This window comes from Lissotriton helveticus, chromosome 1_1, assembly GCF_964261635.1.
Source record: "Lissotriton helveticus chromosome 1_1, aLisHel1.1, whole genome shotgun sequence".
In the NCBI taxonomy this organism is placed as follows: Eukaryota; Metazoa; Chordata; class Amphibia; order Caudata; family Salamandridae; genus Lissotriton; species Lissotriton helveticus.
Window position 1 is genome coordinate 1,322,797,966 of NC_136057.1, and position 20,282 is coordinate 1,322,818,247.

Genomic DNA, 20,282 nt, shown 5'->3' on the forward strand with positions numbered 1-20,282 from the left:
AAATATAAAAATAACCACTGGTACACATTACAGGATGGGTCTACTGCACCAGTATGTGCATCTATGGGAAAGTATTAGTCACTACCCAGCTGTGGTATCTGAATTTGCAAATCTATGCTTTCCTCACTCAGTATGTCCCAACATGGGATTTCAACCACTGTGTTCTCATAAAATGCGAAGGCACAGGAATACCTCCTGGATTTGTTTAAATATTGCAGTAAAGCTCAAATTCGTCGGGCATGGTGGTCACATCTTGCTTGAAGTCTACACTTCCACTCTCTTCTAAACTGTCGCTCTAAGACGTTCAATAAAAGATGCACTGTAATATCTGCTGCTAGTTATACCATGATACAATTCTTTAGTGCCATACCAGTCTCCTATAAGTGTCTTTTTTTGAAAAATATTTTATTAAATTCTGTGTTTAGAAACAATTTGTGGGTTTCCTGCCAACAATACAAACAAGTTACTTAATTTCGAGGACGCTCTTTCTGGAGGATAGTCTAACCGCAGATTCTTCACCATGTGACGACTATCCCCAAGTGCCAGACTGGATCTGGAAACTCAAAAAGCACAATTCCTGCACACCAGTAGGTGAGGCAGGAGGACTCTACATCAATGGCGTTCCAGACGTGATCAGCGGAGACAATCAGTGCCACCAATGCGCACTGACGTCAGTATCTTTCATAAGCTTGTTCATGCCATCAGACGGGGAGCACATCAGCGAATTGGAAGTACCAGTGTGCAAACTGCTAAACAGGGACATTTTTAGATTAAAACAAGATCATTCCACAGAACAGGGAGGTGGAGCGCAGTGAAGAATCTGAACTTCGAATATTCACCAGAAAGAGCATTACCGGAGATAAATAACTTGTTCTTCTGATGGATAGTTCTAACTAGTTCTAACAGTGTTAATGTTTATGCAACCTGAAAGATGAGGAGGCGCAATGGACAACTGTGCTTTGTCTCAAAGGAGGTACACAAGAAAAGTGAGAACCAAACGCAAGACCCACAAATGGCTTTGGTTGAAACATACGTTGTAAACCTTTAAGGAAAAGCATCACAACAGGTGGTCTGAACAAGGGTGGCTGGTACGACAACCATAAAAAGGCTGAAAAGTAACCTTTGACAGTACCCAGAGATTCCTTGCTGGACCAAAAACACGACAAACAAACATATATCCAAAGTTTAGCCTGCAACGTGTCTGCCTGGCTGGTGCTGAACCAAGCAACAATGTTATCCCTTTGCCAGCATTACACTAATTTTGTGGAGTGACACCTGGCTGCCACAATTAAATCAGCGTCAGGAGGGAGGTCAAAGGAGTTAGACGGCTGTTGACTAATCTCCACACATGGGGGTGCAGTTGTGCAGGGCCTAGTACAAGACCGTGCCCTGCTGCTGTGACAAAAGATACTCCGAAAAAGGGGCAGCCTGATCAGAGGACAGATGCACTGGCTCAGAAGGTCCACGTACCACAACCTCTAGGCACAATTCAGGGCTACCAAGATGACCTGGGATAGGTCATTCTTGGTCTTCAGAACTCAGGGCAGGAGGCAGAGCAGCAGGAAGGTGTACAGAGGTCCCGTGCTTCACTCCATGTTGAATGAGTCTCCGAGAGACAGGCTTCCTGGGAACTCCAACAAACCAGTGTTGACACTGCACATTCTCTGCAGTGGCCAAAAGATGAAGCCAAAGTTCTCCCCATTGTTGGAAGGTGCCCTGCACCACCTCCATATGTAACTGACTATCATCTGCTAGGGATTGTTGGCTGAGTTCAGCCACCCTGGCACTGAAAGGTCCTGCCAGGTCCAGTACGAAAAAGGAAATATCAGATGAGTCAATCAATTCCAGAGGCGCAATATCTCTTTGCACAGGACTCAGGACCCTATCCCGTACTGGTTATAGCAGTACTGCATGGTGGTGGTGGTGTCCATTTAAACCTTGCACCAACCTCCCTTTTAATGTGGGCAGGAAGGCCTTCAATGCCAAGCAAGTAACACGTATCTACATCAAATTGATATGGAGGCTGGTCTCAGTCAGAGTCCGCTGATCTCCACCTCTACTAGATGGCCTTTCCAAACGAGTAGTGACGCATCCATCCTCACCGTCAAATCTGGGAGGGCGAGGAAAAGGGTCTACACTGGTCTAATTGCAGTCAAGCTACCACCACTGCAGACCTTCTGCTGTCTCCTCGGACACCTGGATGGAATCTGACAGGTATCTCTAATGCTGGGCCCGCCAAGAGTTTAGATTCCACTGCAGGGCTCACGTGCCATCTGGCAAAGTCAGCAAGCAGAATGCAGGAGACCAGCAGCCCAAGAAGTCTCAGAGCCATCTTCACTGAGATTCAGGACAGCAGTTGAAACATGGAGAACATAGCCCAACTGTCCAAGGACACAATGGTCTAGAGGAAAGGCCGGAAAGCACACTCTATCCATGGTAGTTCTGATGAAAGAAAATCTCTGTGAAGAAGTCAGGTGTGACTTCACAGGTTAGCTGAGAGCCCCAACAATGTAGAGAGGTTTGCCATCATCTGTAGGTGGTCCACGACTGACTGTGGCTAGCCAGTCTTCAAAGAGCCAGTTATGGAGGTAGGGAAAGACAAGTACATCCGACCTTTGAAGACGGGCAGTGACCACTGCCATCACCTTTGTGAACACCCATGGGGCATTGGAGGAACTGTAAGGGAACACAGCAAACTGAAAATGCTTGTGGCCCACCTTGAACTACAGGCAGCTCCTCTGGGCCTGCAGGACGGGGATGTGAAGAAAATAGGGTTCCGGCATGTCCAACACCACAATACAGTCACCAGAATCCAAGGCAGAGAGACCCTGGGCCAGCGTAAGCATCTTGAATTTGTCCTAATAGTCCACAGACAATTAGTGGTGCTCAGGCCCAAGTAAATTATGAACATGGCTGCATCCGAGCCATCCTGAATGGTTTGGGCACAGGAAACCTCCAAGTCTTCTGGGACTGCTGGTAAGATCTTACCAACCATGTTCAAAAGTACACCGACGTAACATCCTAGAAGGAAGCTGGCACTGACCGACCTCAAGGCAAGGCTGGCTGATGAAAACATGTGTTTGCCAAATGTTCCCATAGGTTTGGAGAGACTATCAGAAAGGGGTGTCTGAAAGGCTTTCGGATTATCTCTGCTCATGGACCGCTGCACCACCAAATTCTCAAGAGAGGGATGCTGGGTTATAACATCTGGATCACCTAGTGTTGGTCTATAACAACATGCTAAATGGCAATTGACCATGAGACCAGAACATGGTTTTGAGCAAGGGCCTAATACAGAGTCAGTGTGGGCATCACTGAAGGGCAGTAGAGGTTTCGTCTATGCCTGCCCAGACTGAAGGACCTCATGGAGCACATTTGTTTTTACCACTATAGTGAGGACGCGAAGGTTAAAGACTTAAGTAGCCCCTCTAAAGGCAGTGGCGAAAAAAGTACTTCCCTCTGTTGCTGGTAAGGGAATAGGGAAGCAGTCCAGTATCCACTGAGGTATCCGATCCACAGGCATATTGTAGATCCATATAGCAATTATATTCATCATAAAGTGGGGCAAACGGTTTCCTATCCCCTCCATGGATATCTGCATATGGCTGACTCTGGTCGGAGACCAAGCCAAAAAGTATGTGTAGTGTCTGTGCACGACCGCACAGTAAACGAATAGTGTCAGAGGAATTGAGTATTGGATGTGCCACATCAGAATGTAAATACGGCATTAGTGAGACGAATTTGGCTCCAAGTCGGTTACCACAATAGTTTGTGGATCATCCTCTGGCACCAGCGACGTCTGTGCCTGTGCCACCAGTGCAGAACACTAAGCGAGGTCAAGGGGCACAGACACCACTGAGGACAGATCAGCTGGTGATAACTAACTGGAGGCCCCTGTGGATCCTTGGGGCCCAAAAGCATGCCAAAGGAAGTCAAAAGTGTGGCAAAGATGCACAACACTGCCTCTCGAAAGGCTTCAAATTGCTGCAAGATTGCCGACATTCGTGGGAACTTGGCTGCTTCAAAACAAAAGTTGGAATTAGCTCCTCGTTGCAACAAGAGTGAGGCCTGAAGGCACAATGATGCCCTCACACCTTCTTTGGAGAACAAGAGAGGCGTGAAGAGGCAGAGTCCCACTTGGACTACTTTTATTTCTTCTAGAACTTACCCAAAGACTTTCACCACAAAGAAGTTCTGCCACAGGAACTAATTCAGAGGCAGAGTGGCTCCGTACGCTTAACTACGACTTGGAGTGGGACCTGAGTGAAGTCTGGCAGTGTTTGCCACATAGAGCTTTACTTCACATTTTTGGATGGCTTTTGAATTCATCTGGGCACAGTTATCAATGGCCTTGGAGCTGTGCACTTGAGCAAAACATCAGACATATACCTTTTGGGGATCTGTCACAGACATCTTTTCACAACAGTTCTTGCAAGGTTTAAACCCTCTATTTTTAAGGGGGTAAATGTTAATTTGCACATTGGAAGAGTTTACAGGTGAAAAGCGTAGACACACAAATTTCTTCATGGAATGAAGTGCAGAGCTCCGGATCTGCGTCTGAAGGCATAGAAAGAAAGGAACTGACATCAGCATGCATCGGAGGAGCTTAGGTTCAGTTCTGTTGGTCACTTCCGGACAAAACTAAGTCGATGTGGAGTTGCACAACATCACCTACCTGCACACAAGAGCATTGCTTTTTTAATTTTGAAATCCAGTCTGGTGCCTGGGGATATTCACATGGTGAGTAATCTGGGTTATAAATATCCATCAGAAACAAAACATTTTTGCAACATTATAATGTACCGTTTACCATTTAGTTCAGGTGAGAATATAATCTTAAATTCGATTTTAGAATTATTATAAGTAACTACAAACTGGGAGACATCAGAAACCAGCAACAGTCCTGTTTTTCAATACTGTGTAGACGTGGGTCCATCATTATAATTGAATATCAGCACTACAAGGGTCTTCCAACTTAACACACCAAAACATACAACAGTGTTTTTTGTCAAGTACTTTGTAGAACAACCAGTACAATCGCCAACATTACATTTTAGTATATTTCTAAACGTTTCTTATAATTTAGTTACTGCATACATGTTAGGGTCCAAGAACACAATGTTCGATCTCTTGAGTGGATGGATGGTTGGGCAGGGGCAATAATCCCAGGGGCATTTAGAAAGAGTTTTGTATAAATGTTTCTAGGATCAATTCCCTTGTGTCTACAGAGAGATGTATAACGGTTTCCTAGGATATTTTACATAAAAATGTCTTTTCGGCAAACAGCCACTGGATAACATCAGCATGCCAGGGTTTTTATAGTGGTGCATGTATAGCCTTACATTTGAAGGCTATTCTACGTTTTGCCACCAAGTGCACTGTAAATGCAAATCTGCATACTTTATTTTGCTGGTGAATGGAAATGCTCCCAGTAAACATATATTGGGCAATATAAACAAAAGGCCTCATGTTGCTGTGCCAATGTCATCCATAATCATTTCTTGGCACATCTGTAGTTCAGGATAATTACACACCACAAGTATAATTTGCATCTGCTTTAACATATCTGGGGCAGAGGCCAAAGTTAGTGCCAAATATTCTACACCATTGTGTGTGTGTGAGGTAGGTCGGATGGAAATATTGTAACTGTATTAGCTTAAATCTATTATTCTTAAAGACGTGTGAAGTGAAGTGAATACTTATATAGCGCAAAACTGTCACCATACGGGTATCCTGGCGCTTAGATTGAAGAAAGCCATTATAACAGCGGAGATAGCTACCTGTGAGAAGATCTAATGTTTGCTCCTAGGGAACAGCCAGGTTTTCAGGCTCTTCCTGAAGCACGTCCGCGAGCTGATCGGTCTGAGATTCTGGGGCAACTCATTACATAGGCGAGCAGCCGCCACACCAAAGGCTCTGCCTCCCAACCTTGGTCTCTTGAACCTGGTGGCTGTAATCAGATTAGCACTGGAGGAGCGAAGCTGCCTCCTGGGATTATACCAGGTAAATCTCTCCTGCAAAGGAACAGGTCCCAAATCATGGACCGCTTTGTGGACAATGCAGAGAGATTTAAAGCAGATTCGATCCTTGATAGGCAGCCAATGACGATCACTCAAGGCCAAAGCTGTGGAGGACCGACGCTGTCTCTTAAGCACCAGCTTTGCGGCCATAGACTGGACTCTCTGCAACCCCTGCAAAATATATTGCTGAGCTCCTAAGTATAGGGAATTGCAATAGTCCAGTCTGCTTAAGATTATACTCCTCACTACCAAAGAACGAGAGTCATTTGGTAGTAACGGAAGGATTTTCCCTAGCATGTGTAGTAGGGAGAGACAGACACTGATGGTTTTATTGGCCTGCGACGTTTCCCCAGTCATATATCCCATTTTTCTCTCAGTTTAGTGTGAGGCTGACTTGTGTATTCTTATATTCTTAGCATCAAGATAACATGTAATACCTAACTGGTCTCGGGCTCATCTACTCATCTATTCCAAGTCTATCTTGCTGCCCAGGTAAAATAACCATAATATAGGAACTGGACTTATCTAATCTTGGGATTGTAAAATCAACTCAAAAAAAGCATGGAGAATTCCTGAATTGTGTAGGTCACTCCTCATGGTAAAGGAGAATGTCTCCAATATTCACTTGTCAAATCTGGTCAGGGTTTCTTTAATTCTCTGAAGAAATTTTAAAGGCAGCTTAGGAATGTAACCAATTGCAGTTTTAGCTCTTGACTGGTTTATGGGCTAATTGTCAATTATTACATTTACTAAGTAGTTCAACCCAAAGTGTACTTTTGCTGATGGACAGCAAGACTCTTACGAAGAGTTCTAGATGACAGCATATTGCAGTTGTGCAGCTATATAGTGCAATTCATAGTCTGGAACCCATAGCCAATCTCATATAAAGGGGAGGTGTAATTTGCCTAATTCTACCCTGTGCCTATCCATATTATTAGGCAATCTGGTCATTAATGTATCTAGTTCTTTAAATTAATCCGGGGGTAGGCTGTATGATAAATTGGCGAAAAGGTATACTAGTAGAGGGAGTAGCAGCATTTTAGATAGTGACAACTTCCACACTCCCAAAAGAAAGAAACTATTCCAGAATAGTACCAATTTCCGAATCACTCCCATAGCCTTACAAGTATTCTGCCCAAGACAATGAAAGAGTATGAAGAATCATCAGCTTGCCACAGTCTGTGTGTAGAACATATTTCAGTTAACTCAAAGACTTCAGACGTATTCAAACCCTCAAAAAAGCCCATCCCTTTATTCAACTGGGCTGCTGGGTTCCGTAGTTATAGCAATATCTCAACTGTGTAAAGTAATATGTGTTTGATACCTGAGACTGCCAGAGCTTCATCTGAAATGACATGGCAATGATACCATAGTTATTTTAGAGAAATACGGGTAACTTGTTATGTCCAAGTCAACTTCGGGTAAATCATATGCTGTTACAGTGGTTTATGAGGGACTCACTTTAAACATGCAATTCTTCTAATGGCACATTACCTGACCACAGACTTAATTTGTATGAACCTAAAAAGATAATATATTTATTACAAAATGCAGTTACACCACAATTGATGTTCAGTGATTACATGTTGAAATAAGTAAAAAGTGGGTGTATAAAAAGAATTAGCAACAAACAAGCCACAGAAAAGATAAGCAGCAAATGGAAGTTTGTAATTCCCAAAAAATTCATCAATTTAAAGGCTATCAGTGAATTGTCTGCTTGTGAGTCAACAGTGTTTCAAACTTGCCTACGTCATTTAATGGTCGCCATCAGAAGGGTGTAGGAGCACTGCAGTAGCACTTACTGAATATAGTAAATCAATTTATTTTATCTGGGTCCTCCTGTATACAAACAACTACATACATGGTAACAGGTCACCCTTGGTTAATTTATACCAATGGAACCGCCACATGTTGGTTGCAACCAACATTACCCACACAACAACAGACAACAGACATCTGCCACTGTTTTTATCCTTGTCTTATTACAACATCCAGGGTTGGATTGGGATTAAAAATCGGCCCGGGCACGCATAAAAAAATCGGCCCACATTTGCATAATGCCTTCCCTCAAATCACTGCTTCAGCGTAATTTTACATAAAAAGGGGGGTGGGGGAGGAATGCATGCATCAGTTTACACTAGTGAAACATACCTGAAAACAAGTGAGGCCACTTCTGCTCAGGCCCCCTGCCCCGCTCAGTATGCCTACATTAATAAGAGGTCCAGCGAGACAAAAGGGGTGACACCTCTACCTGTTGCTGCTATACGGGAGGTAATAAGTTCCCATCTCCCCCCAGAAAGGCCACTCAGACACCCACAGGGCCGCTGTCGAACAACAGGGACACCGCCCAAATCGGTCCCCAGGCTGCTCAAAAGCAGTCCTCAGCTGCACCTCGGACCCCGGCCCCTCGGGCATTTCCCGAATGCCCGCGTTACCAATCCGACGCTGACAACATCGTATGAGTCTGGGTCATCCAACATACATACAACCAACTACACGTTTAGTATAGGTTCTACTTTAGTTATTTTTGTTGGCAGGTCCCATTTTTCACTTCACTAGACTCGCTAGTCTCAGTCGGCAATGCTCGCAATAGCCTGGGAGATTCCAACGTTGCGCTTGCCTAACAGCGTTCTAGCCCCGCGTTCAGTGTCTCCCGGAAGTTCCGGAAGTCCCACCACCTCTGCCCACCAGACCGGGTATATTTACTTGATCTCCATCGCATTGTAAACAGCCGTTCGAGTAGAAGCAAGAGAGTAGGAATACAGACAATTCCACGCGACTTAACTGTAAGTAACGGTGTGTGCATGATGCCCTCCGGTGGCGGAGTATACTTGGGAGGTGCAGAGGCAGTCTTGACTGTCTCCTTGACCGCCGCGGTTGATTGTAACCGGGTCCGGGTGAAAACCTTCTCAGTAAGAACTCTGTCCCTGAGCATCAGTTGTAATCCGCTGTTGCCAGGATTGTGCATCTCCTTTGAAGTTTTCACTGTGGATGTCGGAGAAATGCTCTGTGTGTTGTTAATAGTCTAATACTGCACAGGACTTTTGGTGATCGGGCGGGCGGGGTTAGCCCAACCCGATGTTTGCCATGCACACTACTGTAGTTTTTTTTTTGCAGAGTTTTATATAGCGCGAACTAGACCCGAACCGAATCAGGTATCAGAGCGCTTTACATATTTTCCAGTTACGTTACATGAGGACACACTTTCATTTTAGGCACGGGGAGATTAAGTGATTTGCCCGGAATCACAGGGGGTTTTTGGCGTCGTTACCGAGACTCGAACCCAGATCCCCAGGTCCGGGGTCGAGCGCCCTAGCCGTTAGGCCAACTCCTCAAGTTGGTGGTGCAACTGGCAGACACGTGCGGGGATCGCTCAGGGCCTTTCTTGAATGAGAGATACATTTGGTGTCTTAGGTCACCATATAACGTTATTAACCTAAGGCAGAATTGGAATGCAAATTTGTTATAAAATTCTAGAGGCAAGCCAGGTGATTTATTTGTACCCATTTCTTGTATGGCATTCCCGACTTCTTGAGTAGTAAGTCACTGCTCTAACAATTCAGATTGATCTTTCAATAGGGCATTAATGTGTACTGTAGTGAGATAATTTTCAAACTGTTCAGTTAATACTTGGGGTGGCCGAGCGTCTCATAAAAGTTTTTAAAATACTATGTTTATGCGATCTCAAGTGGGTTATTTCTCCTTTCTGATTTCTTAAGACCACTAAATTAGGCATTGCCTATTCCGAGAACAACAAGGTCGCTAGCAATCTTCTATCAACTTTGGAGTGCATCCTATTAGGATGATACAGTCGAAATTATCGAGCTGTTGCAATGTTAATGCCTATTTCTGTCGGATTCTATCCAGGTAATATTCAGATTCTTGGCCATCATCTATTTCCATTTTTTTTTTATATCCAACATGAACAGATTTTTGAGGATGGTACCTTTTATATCTTTACATGTTTTATGCTCCATAATGACTTTAAAGGCTTCTCTTTTTGCGCCGCTCTCCCCCTCTGAGCCTTCGTTCTCAATAATGGAATGCTTTATGAATTCCTGAATTGTGCTACAAAAAGGTGCATAATCAAGAGTCGGTGCCTGTAGACATCTCCTTGCCCACAAAGCAACAAAATCACGAAGGGATTGTTTGCTGTACCGTGGCTCCTAAAACGAATGGGTAGACTGTGTAATCTGTTATCCCTCACAGTTCCATATTATGCTATGTGGAAGAGACCATCGGATATCAACTTGAGTGGGGTTTTTGTGTTAATTATGTGCACACAGATATGTCATTTGTACCATTATCAACTACCGCAAATACACTGACCACTATAACAACGCAGGAATATCTTACACACCGGAAGATGAGGCATATTTTAAAGATAAAGCACACACCAACAAAGATACATTTCTGGTTGACGTCAGGTTAACTCCTTCCGTGCGGGGCTGTTTCCCCCTGCTGTGCTGGGGGGCGGGGGGCGCGCACAGCGCCCGGTGCTCATGACGAGCTCAGCTCGTCATGAGTCATGGCGCTCCGGTGCTCATGACGAGCTGAGCTAGTCATGGCCACACCCGTTCCCATGGAACGCTCAGCACAGCAGGGGAATCAGCCCAGCGTGCGAGTGTTCCATTTAACGGGCGCGGTCGTGACGAGCTCAGCTCGTCATGAGCACCGGAGCGCCGTGGCTCATGACGAGCTCAGCTCGTCATGAGCACTCAAGGAGTTAATGGTAACTCAGAGTAATCAGGGTGGTGGCAGCACTCTGAGAGTTTGTTTGGGAAAGGCGAGCAGACTGCGAGATTCTCTTCTGCTCACTCGCTTTGCGCTGCATCATCTCTTGCTCATTTTTAAATACATCATTTTTATACTCAATTGATTTAAGAATTGTGTTGTGTGCTGTATTTTAAAACTTTATCGTTTTTATATTCTCTGTGCTGCTTACCGGTCCCCCTGTGCCTCGTTCCATCGCGGCTTGCCAGTGCCGATTGTTGTGGAGGGCCAGGTCGGGTGCCATCTTAGGTGAGTCCCGGACCCCTGCTGGACTCGAGTTAGCGGTCCAGCTCGGGGAGGGGCTTGGGCCTCAAATAGCAATGTCTCCTCAAACGCGCAGCGGGCGCGCGCAGCGGGCGCGCGCAGCGGGCGCGCCGTCTGCGCGCCAAAGGAGCGCCAAAGGAGCGCCAAAGGAGCGCCAAAGGAGCGCCAAAGGAGGGCCCGTCTGTGCCCGTCCGTGCTTCGGACGGGTCTAGGGCCAGCCACTCTGCCCGTCGCCCTCCCGGTCGGATCTGCCTTGATAGGGTCAGGTATTCTCGTAATGACCTATTGAAGTTGAACCGCCCCGCTGGTAGGGGGGTTTGCCTGCAAGCGGGGTGCGACAGCGCTGCTATAAAGTGTTCGAGCTGTGGCTTCTCCCCTCAACCATTTTTACCACCGCGCTTAGCTGCCTAGTTTAGCCCCCCGATAGTTAGAGCCGGGTTGATCAATGCTAGATCTGTTGTGAAACATGCCGCTGACATTTTTGAGTTGCTGGTGGATGGTCAGCTTGAGGTTCTTTTCATAACAGAGACGTGGCTGACCAACTCATGTGCCCCGATTGTGGAGCTTGCTGTTCCTAGGGGTTTTAAGATTGCCAGGGCTGACAGGCCCCTGGGTAGAGGAGGCGGACTAGCTGTTATTTTTAAAGAGGGGTGGCACTTTGCCTCTGAGCAACTCGCTGCTGGGGTTGACGGTGAAGTTCTCCACTTCTCTCTCGCTATTACGCCTCACTTTACCTTGGGGGGCTCACTGCTTTATAGGCCACCTGGCCCTGCCAATCACTTTATTGACATTCTGGAGGAATGCATAGTGCCTTGAGCCTTAAGCTTTCCAAAATTCCTTCTGCTCGGCGATTTTAACATTCATGTTGATGTCTCTGACTCTCGTGAAGCCCGCCGGCTGGGGGAAATCTTGGACCTTGCTCAGCTCAAACAATGGGTGACCTTGCCTACTCATGCTGGGGGTCACCTGTTGGATGTAGTTTGCTCCAACTTTCCTTTCGAAACTCTTAGCTTAGAAAAGGTAACGTGGTCTGATCATGTTCTTGTTAGGTTCTCGTGGATGGTGGAGGGTGTAAGGCGACTCGCATCCAACTTTCCCTCGAGCTATACCCAGAAGATTAATCTGGTCGCGTTCGGCCATGCTCTTTCTAGAGCTCGCCCTAAGCTTACTTTTGTGGTTGGGGAGGCGCTTAGTGCTTTTAATGGGTGGGTGCTGCAGGCGGCTAATGTCTCTACGAAACGTACTACGGTGTCCAGGCTCCGATACACCCCCTCCCAGCCCTGGTTTTCGCCTGAATTAAGGGAGTTGAAAAAAAGGTGCAAGAAGCTGGAGCGTGCCTGGAGACTTGAGTACAGCTCGGAGTCAAAGTCCGCCCTACGCACAGCCCAAAAAGATTACTATGCCACTATCAAGATAGCTAAAGGGAACTATTATGCAGGGAGAATTGCCAAAGCGGAAAATAACAGTAGAGAGATTTTCTCTATTGTAAAAAGTTTTGTGTCCCCGGTTGCGGATTCCGCCATACTCCCTTCTTCGGCACAATGGTGCGAGGACCTGTCTGATTTTTTTATTAATAAAATAACTAAGATCCAACAGGATTTACTCTCAGCGTTACCAGCAGACTGCTCTGTGGATGGCCCTTCCTTTACGCCTCGTCCCTGCGACGTGCAACAGTTCACGGACTTTTCGCTGGTTACGGACTGTGATGTACTGCCCCTCCTTCAATCTCTTAAGTCGGGCTCCCCCTCTGACCCTTGCCCTGCCCGGGTGCTTTCGGAGGTGGCAGACATTGTTTGCAGTGAGGTTACCCAGATTGTGAATTGCTCCCTATCTTCTGCTGAGGTCCCTCGTGATTGGAAGCAGGCAAAACTTCTGCCGCTTTTGAAAAAACCTGGGCTGGATGCTACTGTCCCTGGGAATTATCGCCCCATATCTCTTCTGCCCGCTTTGGCAAAAATATGTGAGAAAGTGGCTTTCCTTCAATTGGAGAGCTTTGTGGAGTCCTCTAATGCTCTCCATCCAGCTCAATCGGGCTTTCGAGCGGCCTTTAGCACGGAGACAGCTCTGGTGGATATGGCGGAATTGATCCGGGAATGTCTTGACGGAGGCGGCAGAGCGGTCCTGATTTTATTGGACCTCTCTGCCGCGTTCGATACCGTTCCCCATAAGCACCTTCTTGCCAGGCTGTCTGCTATAGGCGTTGGAGGAGGTGTCCTAGCCTGGTTGTCCTCATTTTTATCTGACAGGTCACAACAGGTCTGGATGCCGCCCCATGCCTCGGAACCTAAGCCTCTTCTCACTGGGGTCCCCCAGGGGTCTACCCTTAGTCCCCTACTGTTTAACATTTACATCACCCCCCTGGTGTGTGTTGCGGAGCAGTATGGGGCTAAGGTTATAGGGTATGCTGACGATACTCAGCTGCTGTTTACCTGGCCAGACGATCATCTAGATACCTCATCTGTTCAGCTGTGTTTGTCCTCAGTTTTCGCTGGCTATCTCTGGCTCAGCTGAAATGCAATGAGGACAAATCCGAGGTGCTTTTTTATGGTTCTTTCCCCTCTAATTTTAGGAATCTGCTGTGGCCCTCGAACATTCCTAGCCCCAAGATGATGGGTGGTCCTGCAAAAAATCTGGGCATTTGGTTTGGCGAGGACCTTCGATTTGAGGATCACATAAAGAAGCTCTCCGGGACGTGCTTTGCCACGCTGAGAATGTTGCACAGATTTTTTCCTCTGCTTCCTAGAGAAGCTAAAGAGACGGTCGCCCGCGCACTCATTCTAGCAAGGCTGGATTACGCGAACGCTTTGTTTAGCGGTATTCCAGCCTACCTGGTCAAACGCCTGCAGGTCATTCAGAATGCCGCGGTCCGTCTCATATTTAATGTCCCGAGATGGAAGAGTGTGGGTTCCCATCTGTGCAATCTCCACTGGCTACCAGTATCTCAACGCATTTTGTTCAAAGCCTTAGTGCTCTCGTTCAGAGCAATCCATGATCAAGGATCTGCTTACGTAAAAAAGAGATTCACTTTCTATGCCCCTTCACGAGCTCTCAGATCATCTACCATGTTTAGAATGGCTCTTCCTCGCTTTAAGAGAACTAGACTTGGGGGCCAGTCCATTGCCATTGTGGCTGCTCGCGCCTGGAATGCACTCCCTCTTTTCTTACGATCTATGCGAGGGGTGGCCCAGTTTAAGAAAAATCTTAAAACCCATCTGTTTAGGAATGTGATCTAAGCTGATTCTTCTCTGTCTTCCTCTGCCTCTTCCCTACCGCGCCAGGATACTCCCAAGTAACAGAGCGCGTTACAAAATGGTTTATACATACATATACATACAACGATGACAAGTGTCATTTTGGATTTAATTTCTCATGCTGCGTCCCTCCCTCCCCTGGAACACAGCTGCTTTACAATCCTTTTCATTTTATGACTGTATAGTCCCACTGCTCACATTCAGTAACTACTTCATTCTTTTGCTTTTAACACTCACTGGGACTTCATGCATTTTCTTACTCCCTCCTTGTGTGTTGCTTCTTTGCTCAAATGACCCCCCCCCCTCCATTGTCTGTGTTGCTCACCTACTGTCCCTCAGTACATCCTTCGCTTTCCCCACCACTCTGGCAATTTTTTAACATGTATTCTCAGCCACGCTCCACAATCTTATTTTGCTGCTTCCACATGCCCCTCCTGCCGAGATTTCTTTTCAAACCCCTCCCCACAACTGACCCAGCTCCTCAACTTATCCTTGCTCTCACCACAGCCCGCTCTGCTATTGCTCCCACACCCTCCCTGCAACATCCTTTTTAGGTCGAGCCTGGGGAGCGCATGCGCTGCTCTGCGAGGCATGCTGTATTGGAGCAAGATTTTGAAGCCCTGCCGACTCTCCGCCCATATGTCTTTGGCTTCTGTCATTGTACTTCGTAATTGCTATCTTCGGATTCCTTAATAGGCGTGTTAGTCCCGCCTTAGTACCACCTGGTCTTCATTTGTAACCTCCCATGAGGACTGTCCCTTTTACTTCTGTTGTTACAAAGTATGTCTTATCTACTCAGTGTTGGAATTGGCCCTTTTTGCAGGGTCATCCCTGAACTTTTTGCCTTCCTCGAAGTCTTTTTTCTGACCTGGTGGTTTTAGGACTCTGGGCACTTTAGCACAGCTGTCCAGTGTAAAGTGTGTGTGCTCTCTGTAGTAAACATGGTAAGATTGGTCTACACCTGTTCGGCGTATTTAATTTACCTGTCAGTACCTTGTAAAGCGGTACCTCAGATACCCAGGGCCGATAATTAAATGCTACAGGTGGGCTTGCAGCGCTGCTTACGCCACAACCAAAGTAGCATTTCAAACCTGTCTCAGGCCTCTGCCATTGCAGGGCCTGTGCGCGCTGTTTACTGCCACTGTGACGTGGCACGCAAAGTGGTTACCACGTCTGTGACCCCCTTATAGTGCATGTCAGTCACCCCTTAGGTAGGCCCTAACAAGCCCTATGGGCAGGGTGTATTGTAGGTAGGAGGTGTAACTTGATTGTGTGACATGTCCTGGTAGTGACAAACAGTCATTTTGGTTTCTCACTGCTGTGAGTCTGCCCTTTCATAGGAGTGCATTGGGGATTCCCTGATAAGAGTTTCAGTGGTAATTCCTGATACGAGAGGAGCAGCTTGGTCAAGTTTGGTATGTTTGGAATAGTAATGATATAAGCTGCGCAATGGTGTTTGCAGACTTATTACTATTTTAGAAATGCCACTTTCAGAAGTTGCCATTTCTGTGTGCTGTGTGTCTTTGCCTGCCTGATGTGTATTGCAGGTCTGGCTCTGGAGTGACAGGGGCTGGTGAGGTGTGTGATTCCAGAGGGGCAGGGTGGGTCAGCTCTAGGCTGAATAGGCAGATCTGCATTTGGGCTAGTGAGGGGAGTAGTCCCTGACCCTGAATAGGTCCTGTGCCTGCCTTGCACAAAGCTGGCTCCGCCCACCTGTGGTGTGTCTGGAGCCAGGACCTACTCTGACAATGAGGGGGTTTAAGCAATGTATAGAAATGTTGGAGCGCCCCACCAGAAGTGGTTTGAACCGGGTCTCGGCCTATGCCAGGGGGAGAGGACAGAGACATGTGGTATAAGTACTGGGGCTGTGACCCCATGAAGGGGTGCAGTTTTGGTGCTTACTTGCGGCTGGGAGGCTGCCAGCCTGCCAGGGGGAACCGCCGCTGGGGATTGCCTTGCTGCCTTGCTAGGCTGCTGAAGGGTCTGCTGGTAACCTTGGAGCCCCAGCGTGCTGGCCTGTCTGTGCACTTCTGGGAGGGAGTGCTCCCTGCTGGATCTTGCAGGTGTGAGCATCTGGAAAGCGCTGCTCATGTGGCCTGTTTTCCTGGCCCTGACAAGGAGAGCGTGTAGCTGAACTTGTGAGGGGCGCTTTGGGCCCTACAACATGGGCAGCGCCCCTTTCCTCTGAGGTAGGAGCCCCATGTGTGGGCTCGCACTGCCAAGGCGCGAGGAATGTGTTAGGAGTTTTAGCGTTTGAAAGTGCTGTGTTGCGCAGTCGCCCCATCGTGGAATTCCCCTGAGAAGGAATACCGACGTGGGGGATCCCTCCGTGCTGCCGCGTCCAGAAAGCCAGACGGGCTGCCTGGTTGTGGGCGGGGCCGGAGGAAGCGTGACACGGAGACGGGAAGGGAGCCCTAATGTGGTGCATAATGTGTTTATGCCTAATGTCCGTTTGCATAATGTATTTTTCCTACTGCAGGCACGCTTTCCTGCAAAATTCAGTGTGCAATGCGTGCTTTCACAGGTCGCTTTTACAAAAAGAGCATTTGTTTGTACACTTAAATTCTTTTTTTGGTAAAAGCGACCCATGCTAGTCTACATAAAGGAAAGTGGCCTACATTAATGTGAAAGCAGCATGGGGCGCTTGTAAACCACAAGCATTTGCAATGCAAACAGGCCTCGCATTTTAGAAACTTTGACCTATTGGTATTGTAAAAGACAATGCTTTTCATTATGGCAGGTTTTTCCAAACATACAATAAGGCATTGTCATTTACAATGCCAATAGCTCAAAATCACGCAATTGCAAGTCCTATTACATTGCAAATGCTGGTCTTCTTTTTTTTATTATAGTCCAACGAGCATATTTTTTTCCTTTTGCCAACTTAAAATGCCATCAGCAAAAGAATTGGCAAGGTCAATAAGTCTGCAGTGGCAAATCTGAAAAGTGAGACTAACTGGCTTTGTTAAAGCCTGTTCTTCTTAAAAGCAAAAAATGCTACCAAGCTGTACAGGTTTGTCAAACCATAAAAGGTTGAATATCTTTATGCCGACAGTTATTTAAGCTTGAAGTGTCTTTCCCATCATCACTTTTATGGCTGCCATAACATCCAGCGGTGAGGCCAGGAACTGTTTCCATAACTGTAACTTCAGCGTTTTTGCCTGCAAGTACCAAGCATGCTTACGTTTGGAATTGGAATATGTACACCATAATCCGTTTCCTTTCTTGACTAAAGAATCCAATTGAAGTGTATTTTGGGGTGACGTTGAATGCATAACCTTCCTGCAGATTCTGCACTTTACAAATGATCCTTCCAAACTTCAGACTCCTCTAGAAAAACATTTCTCCTGCACTACACCAGGTGGCACTTTGCCCCATTGAGGCACACAGAGAGGGGCCTAAAGAAAAACAAATATATTACATGACATGTGCATATATTGGATTTCATTAGTCTCAGCACTATCTCTCAAAAGAGGAGGGAGGGTCTAAGTAATCTGTGGAAAGATTATGTATCCACCAGAAATATTTTAACCAAAGGTGACTTTCTTTTTCTGCTGCTGGATACATTTTCCCGCAGATTCATTACCTTATGAAAGAGTTATGAATTACCTTGGAGGTGGGCTAGAGTAGCACCAGTTAACAAGTTAGTCATGCAACACAGCTCGATAAAATGTACAAGGATAAAGATGTAACCAACTGGCAGAATTAGGTTGTTTCTAGAGAGGGCTGTGGAGAAAGTCAGGAACATGGTGGAAGGGTATGAAAGCCCTCCTCAGTATCTTTATTGGTCAAGGCATAGCTCAACTTGATACAAACTGTGATCCAGTGCAAAATGGAGCTACTGCGCACCAACTTGCTTTTGTGAGCTCCTATGAAGCATAAAAGAGCTATTCATTCGCTCTGTCCTGTCGCATGCAGTCGATGTAATATACTGAATATCTAAGGCTGAGCCTATCCTCCTCCTCCTCCTTAGTAGAACAAGGAGGAAAGTGATGGAAGGGCAACAGACTGGACCATCTGAAATGCAGACTCCTTCCTGGACAATGAGGATCGGTATATTCAAAGGACCATCTTAACTAGAGCTGGAAACTATGAAAAGTGAGCAAACTGTGAGAGTCTGAACTTCTCTGACTCTATCAGGTGAAGTCATTGCCATCTGTGAAACTGTCTTCAGGGCAAGAAATCTAACCCGGCAACTATGCAGAACCTTAAATGGGGATGCTTTCAAGAAAGTCAACCCAAGATTTAAATTCCTCTGACAAATGGAAAAAAGTAAAGTAAACATTTCAGAAAGCGGGCCATAGTGGCTATCTAAACAGGAATGGTTAGACTGGAAGATAAATGAAGGTAGACGGTTGCCACTGCCAGGCCGTGCTGTGCAAGAGACCATGCAAGTCGCAAGACTTCAGAAACGCGAGATTAAAAAGGGTTTAGGTCTTTTGATTTGCACCACAGAACAAATTTGTTCCACCGACATGCAAATATGGATTATGGAAGTGGGGTTTCCTGTCTAACAAGATGGCGTTTGTGACTTCATCAGGTAGGCAAAAGCATGCCAGCAGGCACGGCTCAATCTGCAAGTGTGCAGCTGCAGTTTTTAAGGATAGGGGTGTAGGACAACACCATCTTGCTTCAAGAGCTGTTCCACTTGTGTGGGAGAGGAAGCGGTAGCTTAATGTTGACTGCCAATTGATCGGAACAGCATATCCTCCAAACCAAGTCTGAAATTATAAAGATCAGCTGTGCTCGATTCTCCAATATCTTCCTTACTACTTTTAAAAGAGGAGGAATCAGGAGAAATGCATACAAAAGCCCTATGACCATATGAACATGAAGGCATCCATCAGACAAACTATTCACAGGAAAAAGCATGACAATATTAACGACATTTCCTGTTCTGGGATGAGTCAGATTCACAAATGGAAACAACTCCTTGGAGAGGATCATCTCCCACAGATGACAAAGCATCCGCACTAACATAGAGGGAGCGACTGAGATGAGTCACTAATGGGAAGATTCCCTATTTCTGCACATCAGGCAAATTCTGTGTCAGGACCAGAGGCAAGGATTATGCTGTTCTCTCTTCACTTTAACATAGCAGCCATGTAAACCACATAAAAAACCATCGGGAAAATATAAGAGAAAAGGTCAACAATAGTCCACTCAATGTCCCAAACATCAAAATAGCCCTTCCTTGCTAGTGATTCCCCCTCTTTCTTCGTTGCTCCAAAGCCCGCATGGTCATTACCAGGGACTCCTACCGAACCCGACCCTTTAAGTCGTGTTACTCCGTATTATTGAGTGTATTTTGTCTTTACTGTGTTTCCATTTTACAAGGTTAGCTCACAGGAGCAGGTTTCACTCCTTTCCTGAGCTCATTGCTAGCGGGCGAGTGGTGCACGGTAATCCCCACCGACTGACAAGAGAGCCCCAAGTTGTCTCATAGAGATACATTCCTCTGCAGTCCCAAGATCGGTTAGTGCGTTATAGCTGGTGATGTTCGTGGTGTCTGCAGTTGATCGCGGAGCCTGTACATAATCGGCTGGGGCCTGGATTGTTACATCCTTAATCTGTGGGGTCTGTACTCACTAGTTTTTTCACCAGTATTGTTCACGCCCATTGAGGTCCGTATCTGGAACCTTCAAGTAAAAAGATGAGGTGTTTTAATATTGGGACACTCAGCCAGGGCCAGCCCAGATAATTGAAGGGCGCATTGTGTGCCCAGGGACACTAAACCCTTCTCAGAGCCATCGCATGCATACCTGACTTTGCTGGAAACCCCAGCTCCCACATCCCTGCAATGGAGGACGAGGCAGCCTGTAGAAGAGCAGGTCCAGTACTTCCCCCCCACTGAACGATGAATTTTGTGACGTGGTCGAAGCATCTAGTCACAAGGCTGTTTCCTATGCTTGGGCTCCCTACGAGACAGCTTTACAACAGCTGATGGACAGCTGCAATGAACCACTCTGCTTGA

At 46.5% G+C, this 20,282-nt stretch overlaps 1 protein-coding gene across 8 annotated transcripts in view; it reads right to left on the reverse strand.

Moving 5' to 3' along the window:
• Positions 1-20,282, reverse strand: part of WIZ (WIZ zinc finger) — a 731,163-nt gene that overhangs the window by 369,520 nt on the left and 341,361 nt on the right. The gene's annotated exons all lie outside the window — the stretch shown is intronic.